A 16,062-nucleotide genomic window follows, 5' to 3' on the forward strand; every position below is an offset into this window, starting at 1 on the left:
ACACGGGCATCACTGTCATGAGGATGATATAAAAAGTCTCTGATTTCCATCTTGCTTGTCCTCTATCTCTGTGTGGCTTTTTCTAAGGGAAGCTGGTGGCCATATTCTATGTTGCCCTATAGAGAAGCCATCTTGGCAAGGTAGGGTATCTCCAGTCAAGAAGAAGTAACTACTACTGACCCCAGCGGCCTCCATGGAGAAACACACCAGTGCAACTGAGCAGCGGATGCTGCGGACCACAGTGGCTGATGAGTTATTTGGGTTCAGATACCCTGCACCCCAGGAGAGAATGAGTGGCCCTAACCATTTTGGAAAGGGGCTACAGAAATCAGAACTGATAGCAGCTACAGGGTGGCTCCATCCAGCAGCTCCAAGTATCAGCATGAGGTGCAACAAAGTTCAAGCCAGCAGGAGGTCAGGGAGCTGAGTTCAAGCTGGCAGAGGCACTTGGAGCCTTGCAAGCTGAAAAACTTGGGTCTCAGACTCACAGTCAGAAACCAAAAGCAGCTTGAACTTCAGTGGAATTAAAGGCCAGGATTTGCGGGCATTATCCATTACCACCATAATTCTACCGATGGCTTGCTGGGATCAGTCAACATGGATCTGGCCTCTGTCTGCCCACTCTGTTATCCAGTGATAGCAGAGGCATGCCCCAAAATGGACACTTTTTTCCCTGTTTTTCTTCCTTTCTTAGTTCTTTTATTTTTTAAATTTTGAAAAGAATTTTCTAGATTGTTTTTCTTTTTAGACAAGTGAGAATATTGTTTCCAATTTTTCTTATTTTTGTTTTATTCTGCTTTTGTTTCTATTTCTTCTTTCTTTCTTTGCCTCTTGTTTTCCTCATCAGTTCCCAAAGCTTGTGTAGTCTTCCTTTTTTCTCTTTTCTTGCTTCTAATTCCTTTTTTTTTTTTTCCTATTTCTCTATATTCTCCTTCTAACCCTTCTTAAACTTTCTTCCCTGAGGATAAAATCACTATGTTCAGAGGATATTAACTGGATACAATTTTCTGGTTTGTTTTAGGTTTGGTTATGTAACTACAGATCCTGTTCACATGGTTAAAGGTGGCAAATGAATAGTTACAACAGTTTGTCATTTTCTAGGGTGTGATTGATGCTATTGTTAGTACTGATTGTACTACTGTAGTCAGGGTAACATAATTATTCTAATAAGTCTTGTACATCAAGACTGAGATTGCTCGAAGGTCATAAATAGTACAACAGTCTAGTGCCAAAGAACCAGAGAGTAGGCCAAAAGGTCAACAGTTTATCATCCTTAATAAATTGAAAAGGTAGGATCTTGCAACAGACTCAAAATGTAAAAGCCAGCTGCACCTAGAAGACATTTCTGAGAAGTAGTCATTTCTTAAGCATTCTAAATAATAGCAATAAAAATAGCTATTATAAATGATTTGTAAACATCAATATAGGCATTAAACAAACAAAAAGAAAATGAGAAGACATATGAATAAGATGCAATCCTAGACTTTCAGGTCACCAAAAAGGAAACCCAAGGGGCAATGAGGTGGAACAATTTGAAAGCCACAAACTGGGACTCTCTGAAGTAGTAACCATGGAAGTAAAAAGATGAATGAGGCCCTAGGAAAAAATCAAATCAGAAACAATTTCTCAGATAACTTCAGAGATGATGACCATGATGAAGGGCTTGATTAGTGACTCTAGAGAAGATACAGTTTTTAAAAAAATAGAGGAGCTTAGGAAAATGATAGTAACCACAAATGTCTAATGTAAGAAAAAAATTGAAATTCATAAAACAGCTATTCATGGGATTAAAAATTCCACTAAAAGTATACACAGCAGAATGAACCTATGTGAGGACAGAATATCAAACCTAGAAGGAGGGATTGCAGTGATGACACAAAGACAGATTTCTTTAAAATACCACAAAATACAATCCAACATTTGTTAGATGATGCAAAAGAAGGACAACAGAATACTTATTGAAGTCAATGAAAAAAAGTAGGAAATAGTGCAAACAACATAAGACTCTTGTTCATAGAAGTAATGACAGAAACCCTCCCTAGCAAGGAAAAAGAATTTGACATAACAAATAAGTGACACATACAGAACTTCAATTAGCCATTATTTTAAAAAACCTACACCAAGGCATATAATAGTCAAATGCCAGAAGTGCAATATGATATTAGAATATTCAACGCTGTAAGAGAAAAAAAATCAATTATAAAGGAAAGTTCATTAGAAGCATAGCGGACTTTGCAACACAAACTTTAAAGTCAAGGAGAGCTTGCAGTAAAGTATTTCAGAGCCCTAAAACAAAATATCTCCAGTCCAGATTGATATACCCTGCAAAATTCTTTCAAAATCAGTGAAGAAATAAGATATTTCAATGACAAAGAACATGTGAAAAAATTCATGGCCACCAAATCAGCACTACAAAATGTTCACAAGGACATTCTACAAAGAGATAATGAGCACTATATCTCCATGAATCCCAATAGAATATATTAACCAGGCAGGGCAAGCAATTAAACAGAGGGGGAAAAAGGGACCAAAAATAGGAAAATAATGTAACAAGAATAACTTAATACATGCCAGTTATAACGATCAATGTAAATGGATGATTGATTCACCAATCAAAAGAAACAAGCTGGCAAAAATCAACCAAGAAACAAGATAATATCCTGCAGAAACAAAATAATATCCTGCAGAAAAGAAACACACATAACTCAAAAATAAATTCACAGACTGAAAGTCAAAGTGACAGAACCTGGGAAAAAGCAGAGGTATCTATTTTATTTGCAGACAAAGTGGATTTCAACCCAAAACTGATCAAGAAAGATAAAGAAGGAAACAATCAAAGAATAAGAGATGACAATTATTATATATATAAATGCACAAAAACCAGAATAAAAGATTAATGGACATTACAAAACACTAATACAATTGTAATGGGGAACCTCAGTTTCCTACTGTCACAATATACAGATCAACTAGACAAAAAAGAAATCAACAAAGAAATATCAGAACTGAGCCAAACCTGTGAAAAAGACTTAGTAGATGTCCACAGTATCTGAATACATATTCTTCTCAAATGCACACAGGACTTATACCTAATAGACCACATACTAGGTCACAGAACATACTTAGGTTAATATAAAGGAATTGAAATTATTCCACACATTATCAGACCATAATGCAATGAAATTGGAAATCAATGTCAAAGAAAACCACAAAAACTTCATAAACCTGTGGACATTAAAAACACTCTTCTGAACAACCAGTGGATCACACATAAAATCAAAGAAGAAGTTACACAGTTTCTGTAATTAAATGATAATGCCAACATGATATACTGGGGCTTATGGGACATAATGCAAGTAGTCTTACAAGGTAATTTATAGTGATAAAGTATCACATCAGAAAAACACAAAGAGCTCAAATAAATAACCTCATGTTCAACTTCAGGCTTCTAGCAAAACAAGAACAGGTCAAGCCCAAAACTCACACAATGGAGGAAATTATAAAGATTAGAGTGGAGATTAGTGCAATTGAGACTAAGAAAATATGCAAATAATCAATGAATTGAAGACTTGGTTCTTTGAAAGATCAAATAAAATTGATAAACCTTAGCCAACCTTATCAAAAAGAAGGAAAGAAAAGACTCAAATCCATGCAGTTAGGAATAAAAAGGGTGAAATCACAACAAAACCTGCAGAAATCCAGAAGATTATCAGTATCTACTTTGAGAAACTGTATTCTAACAAAAATGGAAAACACAGATTCCTAGATACATGAGTTACCAAAGCTGAATCAAGAAGATATAAAAATTGTAAATAACCCAATATCAGTCAATGAAATTGAAGATGTAATAAAAACTTACCAACAAAGAAAAGCCCAGGTCTTGATGAATTCAATGTTGAATCTATGAGAAATTTATAGATCTAATACCCCTACTGGCATTAGATGAAACAATGAAACTCTTTACTGAAATTAAAAGGGAAGCAACATTCCCAAAGTCATTCCTGGAAGCAAGTATTACCCTGACACCAAAAGTAGGAAAGGACCCAACCAAAAATAGAACTACAAGTCAATCTCCCAAATGAACATAGACGCAAACATCCTCACTAAGTTACGAGCAAATACAATATAGCAGATCATCAAGCAGGATTCATCCAAGTAGGATGAAACCAAAAAACCATGACCAAGTAGGATTCATCCAAAGGCTGCACAGATGGTTCAACATATGCAAATCAATCAATGCAGTACACCATATTAACAGAGCCAAGGACAACACCTCAATAGATCTGCTTTTCAATAGATGCCGGAAAAGCATTTGAGAAAGTCTAACACCAAATTATGATAAAACCTGAGAGAAAATTGAAAGAGATGGTGTTTATCTCGATCTTACAAAAGCAATCAATGATAAACCAATAGCCAGTACCATACTAAATGGTCAAAAACTGAAAGTCATACAATGCAGGAAATTAAAAAGATTATGGAGATTAGTGCAATTGAGACCAAGAAATATACCAATGATCAATGAATTGAAGATTTGGTTCTTTGAAAGATCAAATAAAGGTGATAAATACTTAGCCAACCTTATCAAAAAATCTATCACTCTGAAGTCAGGAACAAGATGAGGATGTTCACTAACATCACTCTTATTCAATATAGTTCGGGAAACATTAGCCAGAGCAATTAGACAAGAGAAGGGAATAAAAGGAATAAAGATACAAAACAGAGAAGGTATATTGTCATTATTTGTGGGTTACATGATACTCTACATAGAAGACCTCAAAAACTCCACCAAAATACTTCTCAATATAATAATCAAATTCAGTAGCACAGCTGGATACAAAGTCAACACTCAGGAATCAATAGCCTTCCTGTACACAAAGAAACTCACTGATGGAGAAATTAGAGAAACCATACCTTTCACAATAGCATAAAAATATACTTAGGAATCAGTCTAACAAAAGAAGTAAAATATCTTTACATTGAAAACTATAGTACTCTGAAAGAGGAGATCAAAGAGGACATCAGAAAATGGAAAAATATCCCGGGTATTCTTAGGTAGGAAGAACCAGTATAGTGAAAATGGCCATTCTGTCAAAATTGTTATCCAGATTTAATGTAATTCTGATCAAAATGCCAATAGCATACCTCACAGAACCAGAGAAAACAATCTTAAAATTCATTTGAAACCAAATGAGACTGAAAATAGCAAAGGCAATTCTGGGCAACAAAAGTAAACTAGTCATCACAATCTCTGATTTAAAATTATACTATAAAGCTACACTGCTAAAAATAGCATGATGTTAGAAAAAAACAGGCCTTGGGGCTGGGGATTTAGCTCAGCGGCATAAGTGCCTGCTTTGCAAGTGTGCGGTCGTGAGTTTGATCCCCAGTACCAATAAAAAAAAAAAAAAAAAACCAGGCCCAAGGCTCAGTGGAACAGAATAGATGATGCAGAAACAACTCCAAACACACTCAGCCACTTTATCTTTGACAAAAGGGCCAAACACTTTCATGTGGAGAAAGATAGCCTCTTTCATAAATGGGTGCTGCGAAAACTGGCTTTCTATATGCCAAAGACTAAAACTAGACCCATGTGGATCATCTTACATTAAACTAAAATCAAAATTAATCAAAGATTTAAATATTAAAGCAGAAACACTAAGTCTGTTGGAAGAGAGAATAGGTACTCTTGAAGACATAGGTGTAGACAAAGATTTTATGAACATAACATCAGTTGCACAGGTAATATCACAAAGAATCAACAACAGGGATTTCATTTCATTTAAAACCTTTTGAACAGCAAAAGAAACCACCAACAAAAGGAAGAGACAACCTACAGAGAGGGAAAAATTTTTTTCCAACTGTTCCTCAGACAAAGGACCACTATTTAGAATATAAAAAAGAGCTTTAAAAAAGTCAAACACCTCAAATTTAAAGACCCAGTCAAAAATCGAGCATCTGAAATGAATAGACACTTCTCAGATGAAGAAGTAGAAATGGCAAATAAATATATGAAAAAATGTTTCGGCATCAAGGTCATTTGAGAGATGCAGATTAAAACAACACTGAGATTCCATCTTACTCCAGAAAGAATGATTATTAAGAAATCAACCAATAACAAATGTTGGTGGGGCTGAGAGGAAAAGGGAGCCCTTCTCCACTGTTGGTGGGAATGCAGACTGGTGCGACCATTGTGCAAATCAGCGTGGTGACTCCAAAAGATAAAACCAGAGGTCCCACTGGACCTAGGTATTTCCCTTCTTGGTCTCTTCCTGAAAGACTTAAAAGCATCACACCATGATGATATATGCACATCTATGTTTACAGTAATACAATTTTACTAGCTAAATCCTGGGAACAGCCCAAATGCCCAGCAATGGAGGAATGGATAAAGAAGAAGTGGGTTTTTAAAAAATACAATGAAGTACTACTCATCCATGAAAAAGGATAAACCTGAGACATTTATAGGTAAATGGATGCACCTGGAGGCTCTTAAGTGATAAATCAGACACATATGTTCAAATATCACATTTTTTCCCTGGTGTGAGAAATTAAATGTGTAAATAAGGTCCGAAATGTATAATACATATTGGAAATAGGTAGGAAATGTTTAACTGGGAAGGGGAATTATGGAGAGGAGAGAGCAAAGGGAAAAAGAAAAACAGAACAGGAGGAAAAAATGGAAACAAAGCTTTTGTAAATAAGGAGGGGACCGGAGATTGAAGAGGGAAGAGGAAAAGTGGAAAAAAAAAGAAGTGAGAAATGCCTTTGATAGGTTCAAGTTTTATATGATAGTGCATATATAAAAATATGGTAAAATTAATTACAAATAGAAAAACAAAGTGATGTATTATTAGAGTTATCCCCGAAAAAGTTATAGTTAGATTTGCTAAGAGTCTTTTGAATACTAAAAAAAGAGTCATTATTTAAAGTCTTTGAGAGCGTAGAAAATGAGAGAAAGTATTTCTCTCCGTATTTTTATGCAGTTGGATTAACTCTGAGAGCAAACCCTGGAGAATGGATGCCAGGTTCCAGAAGGCAGAGCCAGGAACCTCCTGGAACAGCAGGAGGAGGATGGACTCCCAGAGCACGTTTACCTAAGGCTTCACAGCGCTGATCAACACGGGTCAAATTCAGCATCTGTGAGAAAGACAGCCAAATTTGCCCAATTATTTTTCATCCTATTCAAGGAGCAGAAAGTAGAAAGGTCTTTGTGCTGGCTGAATGTGGTCCTTTGGTAATCAGTTCAGCCCTCGTCCTGGTAACTAGACATCTACCCGTGATGGAGAACCTTCTAGAACTTTGAGTGATAACAGACAGCCCGCTGTGGCACTTGCCCCACTGAGGTAATAGCAAGCTACTTCTGGATCTTTTTGGCTTTTAATACATATTACTCAGTATCCAGCTAACTTAGAAAAAATTAATAAGAAATTATGTCCATCAGATACCAAATTCTATCACACACCAAAAACTCAGCTTTGGTCTTTCGTTTCTTCTTGACCCTAAAACCCCAAGGCAAGGAAACAACCTTCTAGACACCACTGGATGAGTCAAGGTACTGCGGCCAGACAAGCTAAGCATTAGCCCTGTCACCACATAGGCACAAAGGCATTCAAGAAACCACAGCCCTTGGCGATCGCTGCTTCTGCCTTTAGTCGGTTGACACAGCATGCGTGGAGCATTCACCCACGATGGCAGACTCATGACACAAAAGGCCTCCGAGCAGTGGCCTGGCAGAAATGCCCACTGAGTTTGGATTCACTGCAAGACAGGAAGGCTCCAAGGGCAGCCAATCAAAGTCTGACCCAAGGAAAAGTGACTGGGCTCTTACAGGAAGCAATCTAATGATGTTACTGTAATCCTCAGGCTTGCATTTTTCAGCCACTTCAACACGGACTCACAGACTTCAACGATTATGTAATTACGGAAAACTTCACAACAAACACGAAGATTCCTTCTGGAGACCACATTGAAGACTGGGATGTGCACTGGAGCGTGGGAGGGAAGCGCACGGCTCACAAAGAGGAGCAAAGAGATTTATTGAACTTAAAAGCCCACATTTTAAAAGAGGCTTCTACCAGACCTCCCTTTTCGTGTGCACATTTTTTGCACCTGCAACTGTTTGTGGGTTCCAAAGCAAGTGCCCTCCCCTTCTCCCAAGAGACCACGCTTTCATGCCTTGGCCCCAAATGTGTCATTTGCCTGCCAGGGGGAGAAATCAAAAGAAACCAAGTTTTTAGAACTTTGCTGTAAAGAAAATAATAGTTCTGAAAAAGGATTAGAGCCACATTTTCAGGTTAGGCACAGTCGGAGGAGAACTGTCAGAAGGGGAACACTGCTCTTCACTTTCTTCCCTGATCTGAAGTTCATTTCGCTGAGTTCTGGGTGACATCTGCACGGCCCGCAGCAGCAGGCTTCTGACGGCAGCGTGTAACTACACTCAGACCAGAGCCTTCAAAGTCGAGCCTCCAAATGGACCTTCCCGATTCTTCACAGAGGAGATGTCATATAAATTATTTCCACTAAAACAAACCTCTGATTCCATCGGTGCATCCTGAAATTTTGATAATGATACTCATGAATCAAGTGCAGACAAATAGTATTGCTTTAGATGGTGTCTGTGAGTAGGGCGCCAGTGAAAGCTAGGATCAAAACTTGACTTTGGCCATGGATCCACTTCCTCTTTCCCCTACCACCCACCTCATATACTGAGATCAAAGTCAGAGCAGAAAGCTGTTTTAAAACCACTCTGAACCATTATATTCCAAGCAGCATCTGTGAATTTCTGTAAGGCTGGCCAAGATTGGTCCAATTATTTTTCCATCCTATCCAGGGAATAGAAAGTTTCATATCAAGAGTAATAATTGAAACAAAAATGTTATGTTCTTATGAGTTAGAACACATCACTAAGGGGCAGAAAATACAGTTAAACCCATTGAATATATGGGTTATGAAGTAAAAGGGTAAACTTGACTGAACAGATTAGAGGCGGAGATGCATATCAAACAAAATTATTTCTCTTTGATTTAACTTGGAAGACCCTGAGGATTTTTTCCCTATGATAATCTTGAATGTTGAGGCTATGAGGCTTCTTATTTATTTTGTACAATGCTTATACATTATGTGGTCAGATAGCTGGAGATTTTAAAAAATAAATATATGAATCTTAAGGAAGGGAAATAAAAGAAGCAATCCTTTTTTATTTTCATTAGATAATTCACTCTAGTTTTGTAATACATTTGGGATTCCTGGTTCCTAAAGAGCACAGCCCATGCTGTTCTTTGGTTCAGTTGTCTCTTGAAGAAAATGACAAGTTTAAGGGGTTTGTAAACATTGGCTACCGTGTTACACTTATACTGATGCACTGGGTAAGAAGTGGTTCGTGGTTAGAGAGGAGATGTAGGAAGGCTGGTGTGTCAAGAGTAAAGATTATGGGATTACAGAAAATGACAGCAAGAAAGGAGAGAGGAGGGACACACGGGAGTAAAGTCCGGAAGAGTAATCAGCATTGGGCTATACAATGGGAGAAAGCGAATGCTACGGTTTGTAACTAGACATCCCCTCAAAGCCTCACGCAGTCATAGGTGGGGCTTTTTTCAGAGGCAGCTGCATCTGGAGTGTGTGATTGATTCATGGTTCAATGCTAGGATTAAAGGTGCTGGGATTAAGGATGGGTGATTCCTGGATAGCCCGCTGATTGGATTGACACTGTCCCAATCCTGATAGACAGGATACAATCTAAGGGACAAAAAGAGGCTTGTCTCTGTTCGCTCCCTTGTTGCTTTTTCTGTCTTTCACCACCATGAAATATTGCCCTTCTGCCATGTGTCATCCTGTCTTGGAGCCAGTTAATCATGGACTGAAACTTCCACAAACTGTGAACTAAATAAATCTTTTCCCCTTTAAATTTGGGTGTCAGGTGCTTTGTCTTAGAAAAAAGAAAAGTAGCCAAAACAGTGAATCATTATAGATTTACAGTTTAGGTTTCATCAGTCTGTCTACAGTATTTATTAAGTGACCAGTATGTACAGAGAAGGCCTATTAAGAGATATTTCTAGGACAGCCATAACAACCACCAACAGATTAGAGGCCTGCTGCAAAATTCAGGAAATTAACATAGAAAATTTGTGATTAATTTTGGAAATTAATCATCTAACACATCTGTATGACAACAGAACTCTTTAAAACATCTTGCTTCCACATTTTGAAGTCTCATATTAATATATTAATGAATCATATGTTTTCCATAGTATGATTTCAGTGAAATGGTCTTCTGTTTATCTACATATATATCACCATAAAAAGTAAAAAACAAACCACAGAACTTGTCAGGACTTGGTATTTATTTGTTTGGCATCAAAACTAGTCTCTTAAAAACTAATTTTCCTCATAATATATCTTTTTTAATAAAATGTTTTTCTGGCACAGTAGAAATAATTACACTTGAGGGGTCACAAATCATATCAATTTCTCTTTTTATGTTTCTAAACTCTTTTTGCTGGGTGTAAGACCTCTGGCAAATACAGCAGAAGGATTTGCAGAGTGTTCCTGCGACACAAGATACAAGAAAGGACTGGAGGTTGTTGGGTGGAATGGAATATTGCAACCTAAGATGGTTAAGTATGAAAAAAGAGTCTTTTCAAACACTGCTATCTTGGAGCAGATTCAAAACGCCCTTTCTCTGTGACTCATTTTACCATAGTTTTATGCTACCTACGTGTGGAAAAGAAATCATTCTATCAGATTTCTAAGATACCACTCAGCAGACCACCGGGAGGGACCTCATTTTGGAAAGTCTGGTCTGGAGCAGAAGGGACCTACGGATGATGCTTAATGGAAACAGCCTCAAAGGATCTCGTGGGTCTCCCCAACAAGATCTTTACTCCTTGTTCTGATATATGAGTTTCTAACATATAGGACTACACTCCCTGAGGATTCCTGACCCAGGTGCTAGACCTCAGTCACTCCCAGGAACCTCCCCGCCCCCACCATTCCTCTAGTCTGGAAACCCTCCCGTGTGTCTTCAATGCCTACTCTTTTAAACTTCATGAGCTATCTACATGTCTAAACATCTACCTATCCTCAGGATGTTTTTTTAGCATCTAATAGTCACAATTCCTATTTATCAAATAGTCACTGTACATAGAGGAACCATGATGAATACTTCATAAGCATTGTCTCAGCTAAATCTCCAAACAAGGCCATGGGACATACTATTTTTCTCATTATATAGGAGTGGAATTTGAAGCTGTGCAGACTTAACTCTTGTTGAAGTGCTAAAGTTAGGACCCAAATCTAAACCTTACACCAGAGAGGCAGTTGTTCTAAACGACAATGTGATGCCGTTCCTTACGTGGACATCTGCAGAGGGACCTGGGCTCTCTCTGTGCTGGACCAATATACATGAAGTCACTCTTACTGCCCCCCTATTCTGAAACACGAGGGACCCCGCCTGACTTTTCAACACATTCTGTACAGAAATGTAGTTTTGTTCATCAGCAATATTGTCCCCTTTCTGCTATTGAAATCATAATCAGATCCTAAGTACCCTCTAACCACCTCATAAGCATTTAGGAAGAGTACGATGCAAAGTCTACAAGCATTCCTGCCTCTACCACTTACAACAGCCTCTCAAAAGACATTGTGAGAGAAAAAGGATGGAAAATTTGAGAGAAAGCTTTCTGAGAGTCTATGTGACATGAAGCCAGGAAAATATGGCATTGTTATGATTCTTTTCCTCATTTCAGGATCTGAGATGATTCAAGAAGAAAGACACTTCAAAGGAAGATGGACTTCCAAGGGATGTGCCTTACAGGGAGGAATACAGAAGCGGGGAGAAAATTTCCTTGTCAGAAGGACAATGGACTTTGATTTGGAGCATATGGAACTGCGTGGAAGACTACACAGAGGTGGATGTTCAGAAAGGAACAAAAGGCAGAAGAAGCCGTTTCTGTCTGGAAGTGGGGGAAAGGGCAGAGTAGACAGAGAGCACAGGACAGGGTGAGGAAGGACACAAACACAGGAGACCTCTGTGTGGAAAGCGGGGAAACAAACCCGCACTTTTACATCTTGAAAAGTGCTGTCTACTTATGGACAGGACAGAAAATAAACTTCATTTTCTGATTCCTTCCAAATAATCCTGAAGACGAGCAAAAGCTTTCTACCGATAGTGTACATTAGCCAGAGAAAATAGTAATCTTGTTTCCTGTGATAGACAAAAGATAGCAGAAAGAATCTTTCTGGTCAGGGCTGGGGATTTAGCTCAGTGGCATAAGCACCTGCCTTGCAAGCAGGCAGTTGTGAGTTCGATCCTTGGTACCGATAAAAATGAAAAAGACAAAAAAAGAAAAAAAAAAGAGCCTTTCTGGTCTTTCAAAGGATAGTTTCTGGCAAAAGACATGAAAAGTGGGTTTCCAAAAGAGATGTAAAAAGTTTATTTTTAAAGAGAGTATATTACCAGGAAGCCTCCAGTTGACCAAAGAAAACAAACACTGGCAGAAAGGAGCTGGCTGTTATTTTTTTTTAATCTGGTTCACTTTGCTGTGTCCCCACAGACATTCCTGTGCACCTCCTTTGGTGCCACTTATCAGTCCTCAAATAAGAATCTGCAGATGAATTTTCCTCTGTGTCCGAGGAAATGCCTGCATCCAAAATCTCTGTTTGTAATACCAAGTACCTCCGAAAATGCCATCTGGTGCTCTTGAACTTCACATTTTTATACGAGTTTATCCGGATGAAGTCCTTGGCATTTTCCTGAGGCTTTTTTGGCCTTCCTGCCAAATGTTAATTGATACCTGTTACTGTAAGTCTTGAATTTTCTTTTCCCAGCTGTAGAGATTTGCCTTAAGGGCCTTTTCTAATGTTTCTAAACCTTTCCCCTGAAACTCTGCCGTGGTTTCTAGCCCTGACCTGAGCCCTCTCGCTTAGCTCCACATTTTGGGCTTCTTTCGTCAAGGCTCTTACACTGTGTTCTCCGTTCCCTTCCTTCATGGTTAGTCTCCAGGCCTTCTTGTGACCTCCACTTAACAGGGCTGATGTGTCTTGTTGGTAGTTCAAAAGGTTCCAAAAATACATCCAGTACGAGCCATTGTCAGTAACCACGTGTGCCTAAGCCTCTGACGGCAGAGATTGCCACGCGGCTTGTCCTAGATTAACAGTGCATGCATACTCTTCCTTAAACACAATTTTTCTTTCCATTGCTTTTCTGAAACAGTGTAGGCGTGAGAAATGTTACGACTTGGGGGAGGTTGTTGAGTTTGCTGTCAGAGAGATCCAATTTTAAAAATTTAGATCTTGGTTTCTTCTTTTTGAACTTGGGTAAGTAAACTGTTATTGATCTTTAAAATGGTATAGTTACATAAATTAAATGAGATAATGTATTCAAGAGGTTGACACAGCAGATGCGCAAAACTATTTTGGATAAAAGAATGAATAAATGATACATTCATGAAAGGGGGAGGAAAAAAGGAGTCCTATAGTTTGCACACACATGTTGTGCCTGATTGATGGTAATATTCCTCAGTTTAGCAAAGGAAACAGAAAAATTACGGAGCAATTCCATAGAGGCAGGGGACGGAGGGATGTGCAGTGAAGTCAGGTGTGCAGGGCAGGTGCCTCCCCAGCCTTGCCAAGTAAGAGAATCAGGGAAGGCGTTCACCTCCTGTCTCTGAGTCTTTTAGGCAATAGCTTTGCCCGCGAGCTATATTAACATTTGAAGACCAAAATTTGACAGAAGATAGAATATGACGATTCTGTGGTGTTCATAATATTATAGTTATTCAACTTGGATGGCAACATGGCGAAGGGATAGAGCTGGGCGGGAAGGCATGCCCGAGGGGGTGCTGACACTTTGGATCCAGGGTCCACTGAAGATGCATGTTGGAGTTCTGACGTGAAATATAAAAGCCGAGATTTGTAGACAAGTGTAAAACACAGCAAAATGAAATTTTGTTCTTTGTCTTGTTTCCAATACTGCGCATCATATATAAGACAGAGCCCTGGTACTGTGGGCACCAAATACCGTCAGAATTACTAGTGTTAGACACATTAATGATGTACACTCTTGAACACGCCTGCAACGCCAGTCATTACCTGTACCTAGATTCCTAATCCTGACTGTTGTTACTTCAGCAACAACCAACAATCAAAAACTCACTTTTCCTGTGAATTTTACTATGACTCAGTTTCTACACCTTTAAATAAGGATTCTCTCCTATATTGAAGCACAAAAAATGCTAGCACTGTCATCACAAGTATTTCATATCCCCAAATATAACACTTTGATTTATTAATGTAGTAGCATTTTCTACAGGTAAATATTTCTCCCTAAAGAAAGAAACTAATTCTGTGTCGTACATTAGTAATGTTCTCCTGTTTTATAGATGAAAAAACTGAGTCAACCCTGCAGCACAGAGTTCGCCAAAACTTTCTCAGTAATTTAGGGGAAAATCTGGGAATCTAGTCAACACTGCCTGTGTTTTTAAGTCTGGTGCTTAGTCATAGGACATAAAGCATCCCAAGAATTGCCATAACTATTAAAAATGTTCTCTTAGTGGTAAGTGATTCCATTCCCAGAGTGTAAAATGTGATGAATTGTAAAGAGAAAAATAAACTTCCTCTGAACGAAAATCCACATTTGAGAGCAGTAGAATCTCAACTTCAGTTCTGAATATCATTAGAGTTAGGAAATGATGTGAGATGCCTGCCCCGGATTTGGCCACCCTTCAGTAATGTCTATGCTATGCAAATATTCTTGTGCAAACTCAGTTTCCAAAAGGTATGAAGGGAATTTTGTTCAGCACAATGTTCTTGTAAAAGTTGTCTGTGATTAAACTATAGACACAACTCCAAGGAATCTCTTACTAGAAAGCAATGGATTATTCCAACATGAATCATGGACTCAACTGATTCTGTTCCCAGGATCTTATAACTGACGATTTTACTCAGATGAAAACGAAGATGTATTACTGCATCTACGATTGGGATGCTTACTGAACAACAGTTTAATTAAACCATATGTAGTGTGAGTTTGTTGTATATAAGGAGTCCAGTGGTATGTGGTTAGGGCAACCTCCGATTCAATAGACCACAAGTTAGGTAGAATGTATACAGGTAACATTAAATTCACACTTAAATGACATTTAATGTGTATCCACCAAATGTTTCTAGAACTCTGTCTTTGCCATCTGAGTGGCAGATGCAGCAAAACTCCAGTATGGAAGGAGGAAGTCACTCTAGCAGTAAACCTGTGTGCAAATGCAGAGCACAGTCATCCTGTAAGGCTCATTGCATGTCTCAATTCTTACGACACTAAAACTAGCAATGCAGAGATCAGGAATTCACTTGTGTGTGTCTGTGTAACTATTGCACAGAAATTGATTGCACCTAAAATACGATCTCTGAAAATTTCCAGTATGTCATGTATTAGTGATAGTGTTCATGCAACTCTCTAGACTTGTTCATCCTGCATAACTGCACTTCTCTGTCGTTAGACCTCCATCTCCGCATCCTGCCCTCTACTTTCCTTCCTCTACAATGTTAGGGAACTACTGTTCTACTTTCTTTTTTTATTTGTTCTAAGATTTCGCATAGAAAAGCCCTTGCTATATTTTTATTTCTGTGTTTTGCATATTTCAGTTAGCATAATGCCCTCCACTTTCACTTACATTGTGGCAAAACCAGGATTTCTTTCTTTTTTAAGGTTCAGTAGTATTCCATTGTGTATATTACAATTTCTTGATTTATTTATCCTTCAGTGCATACTTCAGTAGTTACCATAACTTGTTGTCAACAATGCTGTAATAAATCTGGGAGTAGAATAGCTTTATAAGATACTGATTTCATTTCCTGTGGGTCTATACCCAGAAGTAAGATTGCTCGGTCATATGGTAGTTGTACTTTTAATTTTTTGAAGAACCTCCATATTCTTTCCCACAGATGGCTGTACCAGCTGCATTCCCATGCACAGTGTCCTTTTTGCTCCAAACCCTCACCAACACTTGCTACCTTTTGCTTTTTGGTAACAGTTCCTGCAGCTGTGAGGTGATATCTCATTGCAGTCTTAAT

This window comes from Cavia porcellus, unplaced genomic scaffold, assembly GCF_034190915.1.
Source record: "Cavia porcellus strain 051 isolate PalLab524CR breed Dunkin Hartley unplaced genomic scaffold, mCavPor4.1 scaffold_7, whole genome shotgun sequence".
Taxonomy (NCBI): Eukaryota; Metazoa; Chordata; class Mammalia; order Rodentia; family Caviidae; genus Cavia; species Cavia porcellus.